Below are 15,155 nucleotides of genomic sequence, written 5' to 3' on the forward strand. Positions count from 1 at the left end.
GTCAACCAAAATTTTGCTTCTTTTTATGTATACATCACGAAGTAGCCAGGAGAGTAAAATCTCAGTCGGAGGTTCGACAACGATCGTTAATGCCTCTCGTCATTTGCATCTAGGACGGGAAAAGGGGGTGGCGGGTGAGAGACAATGGCACACACGTACACTCCATCACACATACGTTAAAGTGACTTCCAGAGCTTAGCTGAAGATGTGTATGTAGACGTGAGACTACATATTCTTTTGATACTTCCGTTTATAATAGATTTATTGGTTTAAGGCCTGTTTATCCAAATGTAAAGTGCTTGAATAGCTTAAAACCACCTTCACGGTTCTGAGATCGTCCATTTTATGCTCAGCACGAGTCTGTGACTGGATTTTTGAAAATTAATCTGTGGAATGTATTAAGCAGTCTCTTCTAATTAGGAAGCTTGTCATAATCTCAGATTGGAAAAAAAATTAATTAAATTTGTGGAACAATTAGGAGAGTAAAAAGATGTCAAGGTACGCTAATAGATTTTAATTAAATTTTATGAAATCGGGGAAAAAGTATTGGAAGTAAGAAAGTAAAGTAATTGTTACTAACCGAGCAGATAACGAAATTGTTTCAGGTGGCGCTCCAGTGTTTCTAGATCTGCACCATTTGAAGGGAAACCGTTTTAACATCACATTAGATGTCGAAAAAACAGCATTCTGTTTCAAAGGTTGACAACTAGTGTTCATTGTACGTAAATGTAATGTAGTGAACTTCACGTAGTTCACGCTGCTGGAAAAAAATGCAACTCTCTCGAGGACAATGTCATTTTATTGATAAGTGATGTGACAGGTAGTTCACGATCGTAGGAGTATATGATAACAAATTCAGACCACATGAAACACATACGTCAGAGTGAAGTCTGCCCACACAGTCGCGTCAGTACACAACGCAGACGTGTTTTCTCGCGTGCAAAACCATCCTAAAGGTGCCGAATGGCATTCTGCGATAGGATGTCCCAAGTATCTTGAGCCTTTTGTTGTAATTCGACAATGGTTTTTGCAAGCGCTAGAGATCGAGTTAGTTCCAGTGTCGTCATGTCCCGTACGTGCTCAACTGGAGAGAGAGACCTGGTGTTGTTGCTGGCCGGGGTAGCTCTACACTATGGAGGGCATGCTGCGTCGCAGCGGGCGTATGCGGATTCTCGGACTCTCATTGCCCTGCTGAAAAGACGTATCACCTGCTGGTCGAAGAAATGCCAGTAGCACGAGATTGTTCAGTGTAGTGGTCACTCGTTACTTCATCCTACAGAAACACTAAATGCGATCGCGAGTTCTAACTGGAAGCACCCACACCATGAAGCCTGAGGGGCGTCGAGGGCGAATAAACTCCGAAACAGGCCAGTCACCAGGTCTACGTCGTGCCCGTGCACGCACATCGCTCGCATACGGACAGAACATACTCTCTTCACCAAAGCCAACACAACGCCATTCCACTCTCAAGTCGACTCTTTGACGACGCTAGAGCAGCCGCGTCTGGCGATGTCATGGCGTCAGTGGTAGCCCGGCCAGATGTAGACGAGATCATAGTCCTACTTCAAGCAGACTGTTCGCCGTGGTTCTTAGTGGTACCATTGTTGTTGCTGTTGTGGTCTTCAGTCCTGAGACTGGTTTGATGCAGCTCTCCATGCTACTCTATCCTGTGCAAGCTTCTTCATCTCCCAGTACCTACTGCAACCTACATCCTTCTGAATCTGTTTAGTGTACTCATCTCTTGGTCTCCCTCTACGATTTTTACCACCCACGCTGCCTTCCAATATTAAATAGGTGATCCCTTGATGTCTTACAATACGCTCTACCAACCGATCCCTTCTTCTAGCCAAGTTGTGCCACAAATTTCTCTTCTCTCCAATTCTATTCAGTACCTCCTCATTAGTTATGTGATCTTCAGCATTCTTCTTTAGCACCACATTTCGAAAGCTTCTATTCTCTTCTTGTCTAAACTATTTATCGTCCATGTTTCACTTCCATACATGGCTACACTCCATACAAGTACTTTCAGAAATGACTTCCTGACACTTAAATCTCTATTCGATGTTAACAAATTTCTCTTCTTGAGAAACGCTTTCCTTGCCATTGCCAGTCTTCATTTTATATCCTCTCTACTTCGACCATCATCAGTTATTTTTCTCCCCAAATAGCAAAACTCATTTACCACTTTAAGCGTCTCATTTCCTAATCTAATTCCTGCAGCATCACCCGATTTAACTCGACTACATTTCATTATCCACGTTTTGCTTTTGTTGATGTTCATCTTATACCCTCCTTTCATGACACTGTCCATTCCGTTCAGCTGCTCTTCCAGGTCCTTTGCTGTCTCTGACAGAATTACAATGTCATCGGCGAAACTCAAAGTTTTTATTTCTTCTCCATGGATTTTAATTCCTACTCTGAATTTTTCTTTTGTTTCCTTTACTGCTTGCTCAATATACAGATTGAATAACATCGGGGATAGGCTACAACCCTGTCTCACTCCATTCCCAACCACTGCTTCCCCTTCATGCGCCGGCCGGAGTGGCCGTGCGGTTCTAGGCCCTACAGTCTGGAGCCGCGAGACCTCTACGGTCGCAGGTTCGAATCCTGCCTCGGGCATGGATGTGTGATGGCCTTAGGTTAGTTAGGTTTAATTAGTTCTAAGTTCTAGGCCTACTGATGACCTCAGAAGTTAAGTCGCATAGTGCTCAGAGCCATTTGAACCAACCCTTTCATGCCCCTCGACTCTTATAACTGCAATCTGGTTTCTGTACAAATTGTAAATAGCCTTTCGCTCCCTGTATTTTACCCCTGACACCTTCAGAATTTGGAAGAGAGTATTCCAGTCAACATTACCGTATATTCCCAGATCCCTTCCCTGGATGACGTTCGTTTGGCCATTGCTGCTCTCACAATGTGGCAATCTTGATGTATGTCCGTACTATGCAGACTTCCAAAACCTGATCTCTCAGACCATTGTTGAAGGCACCGGCACGTCACCGATACGTTGTGCCAAACATGTGCAGTCGATACGTCCATCCAGTTTCATTCAGGCGAACAATGCAACCCTGTTCAGATGGTTGAAGTTGTTCAGTAGGAGTCGGTAGAGGATGATTGTGCCCTAGAATGAGTGCTGTAAACACTGTTCACCTCTAAACTCAGCACAGTTATTACCTGCAGAGCCAAAATATAGGCGTCCAGAGCGCCAGCTGATCGCCGGTGAGCGTAACAAATGATTCACAAACACTACAACCCCTCAGTATACACATACCATTTAACACAATCTTTGACGGTGTCGCAGTACAAAGGATTAATTTTCGTAAAGTAAATGGGTAGCTTCAGTTCTCAGAATGAAGTTTCACTCTACAGAGGATTTGAAACCTTTTGGTTTGCTCTTCTGGACTGATGAAAACTGTTTGCCGGATTCCGTGAAGTGTGGAAGGTAGGAGCTGAGGTACTGGGGGAAGTCGAGTTGTGTGTGAGGGTTGTGAGTAGTGCTTGGATAGCTACGTCGTTAGAGCACTCACTCGCGAAAGGTTCAATCTCTGGTTCGGAGCAATGCTTTAATCTGCTAGCATGTTTCAGGCTTTACTTCACTGGTATATTAGTGGTAAAACCGCAAACTGTCTATCAAAAAGGTCGCTCACAAAAGATTGTTTGCTTCTAAATGTAATTTTGTTCAAATTGTTGGGATGCAGTTCAGGACGGGCTGTCGATAAATGCAGCCTGAGTGGAAACAGAATTATTTTGCCACTGGAGAGAATAACGGTTGATCTGAAAATTATAAAATTTCTGGCACATGAAGAATATTGGCTAACCCTTCACGAAACCTTCCTTAGTGAATTGCAAGAACTGCTTTTCTGCATGGAACCAAATAAAGTTCTTCGGTTCTCGTTCACTTAGTAACTATGCTTAGTATATGTGAGAGTGTAGCCTTCCTCGTCCAATTTTGTGTATGAAATCTTCTCGGGATATCAGCCGGAAAGCAGTGTCCCCGCAAAGCAACGCTTTAGCTGGTTTCTTACTCGTCACTTACAGGCTAACGACTTCCCTACTTACGATCTTCAGGTGAAGCCGAATAAGCAACTGGTTGAGCTACTTCTACAGGATCGACGCTGCCACTCGGCTGATATCGGAAGAAGATTTCATCTATATATGCAAAATTAGACGAATAACGACTCGCACAGAAGTATTCCTCTCATGTTCTGTAGTGAATTGTTCAAATGGCTCTGAGAACTATGGGACTCAACATCTGAGGTCATCAGTCCCCTAGAACTTAGAACTACTTAAACCTAACTAACCTAAGGACATCACACACATCCATGCCCGAGGCAGGATTCGAACCTGCGACCGTAGTGGTCGCGCGGTCTGAAGTGAGTGATACCACCAAAATTGCACGTTGTTACACATGTGAGGTCATGTATTCTCTAACTCTAAATATTTTTGTGAATGTTGTGCAATATCTGTTTTATTAAGAACTGGATTAACATGTAAAAGTTTCAGATCAAGTGTGGTTCACATTTACGGAAATTTCGATTTCTTTTAGTGGGTGCTAAACACTTTATTTTGCAGGATAATTAATTATTCGTGGCGTACAGTGCAGTTTGCGAGTGGTGAACGTGATGAACTGTTTGGTATTCGAGCGAGCATTCAAAACCGTAAACGCAGTGTGGCTTCTGGTTTTATTTACTGACTGGTTATTAAATAACAAAAATGCGGTCTTTCCAGTTATAGAACATGAGTTCAATTCTAAAGCTGACTATTACAGAAAGAGAGAGAGAGAGAGAGAGAGAGAGAGAGAGAGAGAGAGAGAGAGAGAGTACTCAGTAAGTGACGAAGGATTAGTAAGACTGTACTTATTTTCGTTCCATCAATTCTAAATGGACTGGATATCAAAGTCTGTGTACTCAAAGCTACGATATAGAACAGACATATTTCTTCAAGGATTTTTCTTCATTTGGTACCTACAGCCAGTCTTGAAGAAACTACCTCAGTTTACATGTATAACACAATTAAATAAATCCATGCAATCTATTGACACGTGTACCGCAGCTAGGTTTTCACAGCTTTTCTCAGCTGAGGAACATTACACGTCACTTCATGGCAGGGTGTAGTTGTGAAGGACTCACCAAGGTAGTGTTTTCGATTTTAGCAGAAAGAATAATGAGGTCGCACCGCCGCAATGGGAGTTTGCTGTCAGTCAATATAAGTCCAGATTTCGACCAAAAAACCGTCGATTTGCTGCATGTTATACCTCACAACTCGAAGTTTTTCGGGACATTTTCAGTTTGGCATTCCAGGGAACCATTTCGGAATGCTGCCACAGTATAATTTAATGAAACACATACTCGGCACGTACAGTACAAACTCTAAAATGTAGCGGTAGCTATCACTTTTTTTGCTATAACAAATACAAAAATTAATTAGTGGAAGCTGAACTGTGACACTTGCCGCAAACAAGTGAAATAACGTTGCATCTTTCTCTTCAAAGCCTCAAACTAAATTAATTCTAGCTATCAAATGCTAAATTATTAAATTGCTTATGAAACTCGTGTGAAAAATGAACTGTACTTCTGAATGGAATCTATTTGTACCAGCGCCGCAATAACATTCAGATCTGCAGATCGCTTGTGGGGAAACCTTATGTAGTATTATAATCATGCGAAGTTGGAAGCAATGTATGACGAGAACAAAAATTTTGTTCTGTGCTTTTGAACGCTCACTCCATAGATATTTCTCCTCCATTATCGCTTGCAAAGATCATATACCTCCAAGGCAAAGATAATGAATTGTAGTCGCTGCTCTGAGAAACGTGAACGGAGGAAGGAATAAACCAGGGCGATACAGCTGATTATGACACGGACTACCATTACGGCGACTAGCATGGTGCCGACTACGCGATCGGTGACTGCGGTGCTTTACGTCTCCTTGTCTGCTGTTCTGTCAATACGGATTTTCACGGACGATGACACGTAAGTTTCTTGGCCTACAACTTAGTGCTACTGTGGTCAGCCACGTGAGTGCGTTATTCTAAACTGCAGTGAGGAGGAGGTTGTTGCGAGGACTCATAGGTGAAAATATGAGTTACGTTTTATTCTCCAATTTACACTTGTTTCGGTTAAACTATAGAATCTGGGACTCAGTCATTCAAGTGTAGAAGTTGGAAATCCTAACAAGCTTGAATTTGGCTATATCAAGTAGGAGGACGAGATACGGTAATCAAGGAGAACCGGTAAAGTCATTTACTTTTTTCTGTGAGAAATTCACAACACGTATGTTTCCTTTCATGTTTAGGTGTGTGATAGATTAAGTTTCCATGGATTTCTAGGTTGGTTAGTTGCTTAGATACGTGTTTTGATTTCTTGAATGTACCGTAGCTAATAACCGAGACTCGTTGGCAAATTGTTTCGTGTTTAAAAGTAATAACTTTGGTTTGCAGGGAGACATTATCTTAATATATATGGTGCACTGTTTTATTCCGAAAATGTCGCGATTTCCGAGGTAGCAGTTAGATTGGGATACTATAGCACACTCGAAATTGTTGCACCCTGAAACGAGCGATTCTTTGGGAATACTTCATTATTTAAAAAGTGGTGGTCAGGTAGAAAGCTGACAGCACAGCTAAAACTGCTGCTATTGAAACAAGCAGCAATGAATAAATTTTCCAGCTGCTATTTTCATCCGCTTTCGATGGTTCTTTCGGAATATCTGGCAATATGTGAGATGGTGGCTAGATTCGAACCCAATGGAACATGTCATATTGATGGAGAATCCCCTGCTACAGCTTTATCTTAACTATGCATCAGCTCTCGAAAAAACCACTACTATCGTCATCATACAGTGTGTTACTGTGTGCAACCGTTTCCACAGTTCCATCTTGGTATCCATAAATGATGGGTAAAGTACACATAGAATGATAAGGAAAAGCATCCACTGATGATTTTCACGAAGTTCATCCCACATTCAGAACACATGACGACGTGAATAGTAAATGGTCAAAAATAAGATTTATTGCTTCAGTGGCTTTTATTTTAAAGAATTTTTTTCAGGCTGCTTTCAACAGAAGTAATGTACTCGTATTTTGAAAAATGCATCACACACAGCTATATTGTATTCATTTACCACTGCTTTCGGTAATGAAGTGTCATCTTGGTTTTCATGGTAACGAAAAGAAAGAAACCAACAAGAGAAACAATGAAAAACACAGATTATCTTATAATTAACTGACCTTACAATGATAACCCAAGAGAATGAACAATGCTACTCATACGTCACATAAACTGACACACAGAAACACGTTTACTGCTATGTTAAAAAGCGAAAATTCAGTAAATACGAAACTAAGGCCCATTCAACTACAACAGAGTAAATGGACGTACATTTTCAAGATGTAAACAACTCATATACAGAGTGTATCATAATTAATGGTTCAAATGGCTCTGAGCACTATGGGACTTAACATGTGAGGTCATCAGTCCCCTATAACGTAGAACTGCTTAAATCTAACTAACCTAAGGACACCACAATCATAAATGCCCGAGGCAGGATTTTAGCCTGCGACCGTAGCAGTCGATCGGCTCCGGACTGAAGCGCCTAGAACCGCTCGGCTACAATTAATGGCATAAACGCATATAGTTGAAGCAAGAAAGTCTCAGTACGCATAGGGTTGAAAATACATATCTTAAGAGCTACGAGCAATTTTCCATCTTAAATACTGTGAAATAAATCTCTTCTGTTGCAAGTTCTTTGCTTTCCATATTTTGGGAAGTGGAATTAAGGACCAAAATAAGAAAAAAAAAATACCCAGCAAACATGTGCTCTAAGACGCATACCTTAAAAGTTACGAGCACTTCATCACTAGAAGAGTTTTGTTTCAAAGTAGCAAAGATGAACAAATGCTCATAGCTCTTAAGCAGTGCATTTTAGAGCACATGTTTACCGGACTTTTTTTCTTGTTTTGGTCCATACTATCAGTTCCCAAAATATGGAAAGCAAAGAACTTGCAGCAGAAGAGATTTGTTTCACGGTATCGAAGATGAAAAATTGCTCGTAGCTCTTAAGGTATGCATTTTCGACCCTATGTGTACCGAAACCATTTTGCTTGCAGTATCGTGTACTTTCAACTGCATGAGTTTACGTCATTAATTATGTTACACCCTGTATAGACGATGAGTGACCAAATCACTCACAGCCACAAAGATGAAGCAAAGCAGTTTTCATAGTCGCTATGACCAGTGCAATACGACAACGCAGGTATTAAACCAATTTTCGATTTGCTAGGTGTGTACAGTTGCAATAAAAATACCAGAAAAAGTATTTATACGTCTCAATTTGTATGACATATGAGTAGCATTGATCGAACTTCCATAGTATCACTGTATAAGTGAATTACATTATATCTGTGCCATTCGTTGTTTCTGTAGACACTCACATTTGTAATCTTTGCATGTATAACATATGTGATGGAATAATTTAAACATCGCAATACCTGTACCCATATTACTGATTATAATCACAGTTTTATTTCGTTTGGCAATTAAAAAAATTAATTTCATATTAATATTCTTTTATCTAGAACTAAGATTTCCATAAAAGTAATACACTCTAATATGTTTGAAGTATCTGTCGCCAGTATCCAGATTCTTCGCGTCGCCTTACAACTTTGCATTGTAGGGAGAAAAATACTGTGATACGGAAATGTGTAGTGTTATGCACTAAGGCAGCATACAGGAAATGTATTTTTTCATATTTACAGTAAAACAAGAGTTTCTACATATAGACATAAATTGTATATTGCATGTTCAGTTCTATAAAATAACGATAAAGTTCCTTCAACAATGTGAGACGACACACAGCCTTCCTGGCACACCATTGACTTTTAAATAGACAGCAAGTGTACCACAAATAAAACCTGCAGTGTGAAAACAAGTTGATCCACCTGATGATAATTTGACGAGCACTAAAACTCGTAGTGATGCTTAAAATAAAAGTAACTGAAGCAGTGAATTTATGATGTTTTTGTGTGTTGCCTAATCAGTCGCCTCCACTTGGGAAAAATTCCATTATAAACGAAGCATTTATGCATGAATAATAAATTAAAATGCGGCACAAGGTGGTGTACGGTCCTTCAAAAAACGTGTTGGTTCTGATGTATCTTGCTATGAACTTAATTTCATCAAAACACATTAATAAAATATATGTGCATATTCATCAGATCTTCCCGTTACACATATGGAAAATGATGTCCGGTAAATGACCTCTTTCACTTCGCTGGAATGTAAAAGACCTGTCCGTGGTAGTCTTACTGGACAAATTTCATTACGTCATTTATTCATAAAAGACCAAATCTAAAAATTATACATTATTATAAGAGCGATCTCACCCTGGCTTATGACAACAGTTTGCTCTAAATGTACGCTTTAATTCATTTGGCCGTAAGACACGAAATGTTAACAAGACAGCTCCAAGTTGAAATATGCTTCTGACATTTAACCATAAGAAAATATTTGGCCTCTGCTGGTAGCAAAATATATGTGGCTCTCATGCACATTTCACAGAAAACATTAAAAAAACACAGACGAGCATACTATTAAGGCACATTGATTCACCAAACGTGATGACAAAGTTAAATGAAAATGAGCAATATTAAAGCAAAGACTGTCATGACAAATATTTAGTTTTAAGTTACTGCAGCTTTGCAATGGTACCTTCTGCTCGTGAATCGTGAAAGGCTTTTACAAGCCATCAACAAATTCTTTAAGAAAATATTCGCGAAAAGTTTTCACATAACAAAAATATTCATAGCTCATGTACGTCATTTAGATTAACCTTAGCGCAGCTGATACACTAAATTTTATGGAATCAAAAGCACTCCGTCTTCAGACCACAAGTGGCCCACCGGGACGGTGTCATATTTAAAAGCGTACAAGAATTTTTTTAAATAAACATGTAACGCGAACTCTCCAAAAGGACATAGATGACACGTACATCATTTAGCTTACACATATAAAAATCTTCAAATAACTTCGGTACTAGCCCTACAGAATGGAACGGTAGCAATCTGAGATCAGTAGTTTAACACATTTGAAACCTTCAAATAGACAACCTCGGCCCTTCCTGTGCAATAAATATTTGACAGTATTGGAATGGCGGGAAGTTCAACAATTTAACCTCTCAATAAAACACGGCTGTCCTTTGTAGTACGCAAAACACATAGTTACCGACGCAGCTAAACAAATGACAAGCAAGCTAGACACTAACTTCAGCCAACGGCGGCCAACGACAAAAGAAGATTCACATTCGAAAACAAGCCACTCACTTCTACGAAAGCCCCATACGCTGAAATACACAGTTTGACAAGAACACTAGCTCACGCACGGCCGGGAACACTAACAACACTCGATAAAGGGAAAGCAAACAGAGAAAGGCACACCGCGTACGAACCGCAATGGGCTGCGAAACAACATCGCTCACACACGTGATCGAGCTCCTGCAGCCGCTGCTAAGCACCAAGCTAATCTCACGCCACCACTTCAGCATCCACACAAACAGGGACGTGAAAAGCGTAACATGTACCGAGGCGCCGTACCCGAGACACAGCAGCGAGGGAGCGGCAATCCGACAGCTTAAACCTGTCGTCGGTGAGCCAGCAGAGTACATCGCGGCGTCATGTTCGCCCCGCGGCACCAGAGTAATGACGGGCAGACAGCCACAAGCACGCTGTACTGCGTGCACGCCACTGAGAGGTGGTAGAAAATCAAACATACACGCCGATCAGCCAGAACATTATGACCACCGATCTACTATCGATATAAATCCGCCGAGGCGATAGCAGGGTCACCTGGCGAGGAATGACTGCTAGTCAGACACTCGCACGGAGCATGTCCGTACCAGTGAGCGTACTGTCCGTCTGTATAATAGGGAAGGCGCGCGATTTATCTGAGTTTCACCGGGGGCAAATTTTGATGGCCCGGAGGCTCCACACGAGCATTTCGGAAACTGCACGGCTTGTCTATGTTCGAGAAGAGCTGTCGTGGATGTCTTCAATACGAGGCGAAACCGAGGTGAAATCACGTCCAGACCTCGTGCGGTTGGGCGGTCACTCCACATTACAGATGCCGGACGACTTAAGCGGGACAGACTGCTAAAACAGGATAGGCTGGCAACTGTGGCGAAATTAACATCAGACTGTAAGGCTTAGACAGAGTACAAGTCTGTCTGAACTCACAGTGCACCGAACGTTCCTAACGATGGGACTCCGCAGCCGACAACCCATGCGTGTGCCAAAGTTAACACCACGAAATTGGCAACTGTTACTCAAATGGGCATCTGACCATCGACACTGGACGTTGGCGCAGTGGCAGAGCGTTGCATGGTCTGATCAATCACGATACCTTCCTCGTAATGCCCATGAGAGGGCGCGAATCCGTCGTCTTCCAGGGGAATAAATCCTTGACACCTGTACTGCGGGACGGGAGTGGTTCGAGGAACACAGTGGCGAGTTCTAATTGACGTGCTGGCACTCCAACTCGCCAACCTGAACGCGATCGAACACATCTGTGATTGAATGTGACGTCAGAACTCACGGCTCTCCTTCCCGGATTTTAAAGGGATTACGTGACTTGCGTGTGAAGATGCGGCGCCACTTCCCTCCAGCGACCTACCAAGGCCTCATTGCTCCCTAGCCACGACGCATCGCTGCTGTTATCCGTCCCCTAAGGTGGACATAAAGGCTACTAGGTACGTGGTCGTAATGTTCTGGCTGATCAGTGTATATGTGGCGTCCGTTCTTTCGGACATACACATACTTTTCTCCCTGTGAGTCATTTGATCTAATGATGTTTCGTTCATTTTATATTTATAACACATTAAAATTTATTCACGACATCTGCACCTGAGCATCGCTGGGGTACATATGACCAAAACTTAAATTATTTGTTTCCTTATTGAATACAACACATAAAAATGGAATAAGAATGTAATGTTGAACAGTTGTTATACGAAACATCTGCAACAATAAAAATATTATTTCTCCCTTATTTTACTATCGGATGCTTTTATAGACCACCTGGGTCAGGATCTGTAGTTGTAGAGCGCTTCAGACAGAGCTTATAGAATATCATTTGTAATTTTCCTCATCATACCGTTGTAATAGGGGGTGACTTCAACTTTCCAGGTAGAGACTGGGAGTGTTATGACATCAAAACTGGTGGCAGAGACAGGGAAAGTTCAAATGTGTGTGAAATCTTATGGGACTTAACTGCTAAGGTCATCAGTCCCTAAACTTACACACTACTTAACCTAAATTATCCTAAGGACAAACACACACACACCCATGTACGAGGGAGGACTCGAACCTCCTCCGGGACAAGTCGCACAGTTCATGACTGCAGCGCCTAAGACCGCTCGGCTAATCCCGCGTGGCAGAGACAAGGAATCGTGTGGCATTGTGGTGGATGTCTTGTACGAAAATTACCTTGAGCAGATAGACAGAGAACCAACTCGTGAGGGTAATGTCTTAGACCTCCTGGCAACAAACAGACCTGAACTTATCGAATCAGATAACGTAGATGAAGGTATCAGTGATCATAAGGCTGTGACAGTATCTATGACGACGGGTCCTACAAGTAATGTTAACAAAAGCAGGAAGATATATTTGCTCAGCAAGGGTGACAGGATACAAATTTCAAAATAGCTCATCAGTCAGCATCAAATATTTGGCGATGAGGACGAAGATGTTGAGAACAAATGGAAAAACTTCAAAGGCATTGTTCAATATTCCCTAGGGAAGTACGTTCCGAGTTTTTAAGGGATGGAAAAGATCCACCATGGTTTAATAGCCGTGTTAGAAAAGCGCTACGTAAACAAAGGGCACTTCATCCAAGATTCAAGAGACGTAAAAACCTACCTGACAAACAAAAGCTGAACGAAGCGAAAATGAACGTAAGGAGAACAATGAGAGAGGCGTTCAATAATTTAGAAAGTAAGACTTGTTAACCGACCTGAGTAAAAAAACTAGGAGATTTTGGTCGTATATAAAAACAGTAAGTGGTTCAAAATCATCTATTCATTCTCTCAGCGAATACGCCGGCACCCAAACGGAAGATAACAGAGAGAAGGCCGAAATACTGAGTTCGGTCTTCCGAAGTTGTTTCACCGCGGAAGATCGTAACACTGTCCCTCCTTTCAATCGTCGTACGACGTCGAAATGGCAGATATTGAGATAACAGATCGCGGAATTGAAAAGCAGCTACAATCGCTTAGTAGTGGAAACGTTTCAGGACCAGATGAGATACCTATAAGATTCCATAAAGATTATGCGAAAGGACTTGCTCCTCTTCTAGCAGTAATTTATCGTAGATCGCATAAGCAACAAAGGGTACCTGATTGGAAAAAAGCGCAGGTCCTTCCCGTTTTTAAGGAAGGCCGTAAGACGGATCCACACAATTATAGACCTATATCGTCGACGTCAATCTGTCGTAGAATTATGGAACATGTTTTATGCTCAAGAATTATGACGTTCTTGGAAAATGAAGAGCTCCTCTATAAAAATCAACATGGATTCCGCAAACAGAGAACATACGAAACTCAGCTCGCTCTGTTCCTCCATGAGATCCACTGCGCAGCGGACAACGGCGCTCAGGCTGATGTCGTGTTCCTTGATCTCAGTAAGGCAGTTGACACCGTCCTGCACTGCCGTTTAATGAAAAAAAACGAGCTTATGGAGAATCGGAACAGACCTGCAATTGGATGCAAGACTTTCTTGCAGACAGAAGTCAACACGTCGCTCTTAATGGATCTAAATCGACAAATGTAATGGTAATATCCGGAGTACCACAGGGAAGTGTGGTAGGACCGTTGCTGTTATCTAGCAGAAAGCGCCGGATACCCTTTAAGGCTATTCGCAGATGATGCAGTTGTTTATATCATAGTAGCAACGTCAGAACATCGTTAGAATTTGCAGAATGACCTGCAGAGAATTGATGAATGGTGCAGACTCTGGCAGTTGACCCTGAACGTAAATAAATGTAACATATTGCGCATACTTAGGAAAAGAAATCCACTACTATACAGCTACGCTATTGATGATAAAGAGACAGCGCCTGCCGTAAAATATCGAGGGGTAACTATCCAGAGCGATCTTAAGTGGAATGACCATATAAAATAGATAGTGGCGAAAGCAGACAGAAGACTCATCCACGAAAGAAGTGGCTTATAAGACGCTTGTTGGCCCGATTATTGAGTATTGTTCATCTATCTGGGATCCCTATCAGGTAGGACTGCTAGGGGAGATAGAGAAGATCCAACGAAGAGCGGCGCGTTTCGTCACCGGATCGTTTAGCTGGCGATTGAGCGTCACGGAGATGCTAAACAAACTCCACTGACAGACGTTACAAGAGAGACGTTGTGCATCACGGAGAGATTTACTATTGAAATTTCGGGACAGCGCTTTGCCGGAGGAGTCAGACAACATATTACTTCCCCCCACATACATAAGGCGTATTGACCACGAGGAGAAAATTCGAGAAATTAGAGTCAATTCAGAGGCTTACCGACAATCATTCTTCCCACGCACTATTCGCGAGTGGAACAGGGTTGGAGGGATCAAATAGTGGTACCGAAACTACACTCTGCCACACACCATTAGGTGGCTTTCGGAGTATGTTGTAGATGTAGATGTAGATTTTCGTACCCATTGCTAGTATATCTTGCATCAGCCGTTATTGCATCTTCCTAGTACCACTGACCGTATAAGCACCTTGGAAAATCATATCTTCCTTATTTTCAAAGCAATTTTTTTCAAAGTATATAACATTCTCTCTCTCTCTCTCTGAGCCAATTATATCCAGTGAAGTATTATTCAGTTCTATATTTACAACACATTAAAATTTATTTTTTGCACTGAGTCCCACTGGGGTCAGTATGACTTTAAATTAAATTTATTTTTGTTTCTTGACCGTAATATTTATGAAAATGGAATATTAGTTTTGTATTGAACAACTTTAATCTATGTTTTTACGTTAGCTCTTCAATATACTTCCAACGGCCTTACCGCAGTGGTAACACCGGTTCCCATCAGAGCAGCGAAGTTAAGCTCTGTTCGCGCTGGGATAGAACTAGGATGAGTGACCACCCGCTCTGTCAAGCGCTGTTGC

The sequence above is a fragment of the Schistocerca americana genome, chromosome 1, assembly GCF_021461395.2.
Source record: "Schistocerca americana isolate TAMUIC-IGC-003095 chromosome 1, iqSchAmer2.1, whole genome shotgun sequence".
Taxonomy (NCBI): domain Eukaryota; kingdom Metazoa; phylum Arthropoda; class Insecta; order Orthoptera; family Acrididae; genus Schistocerca; species Schistocerca americana.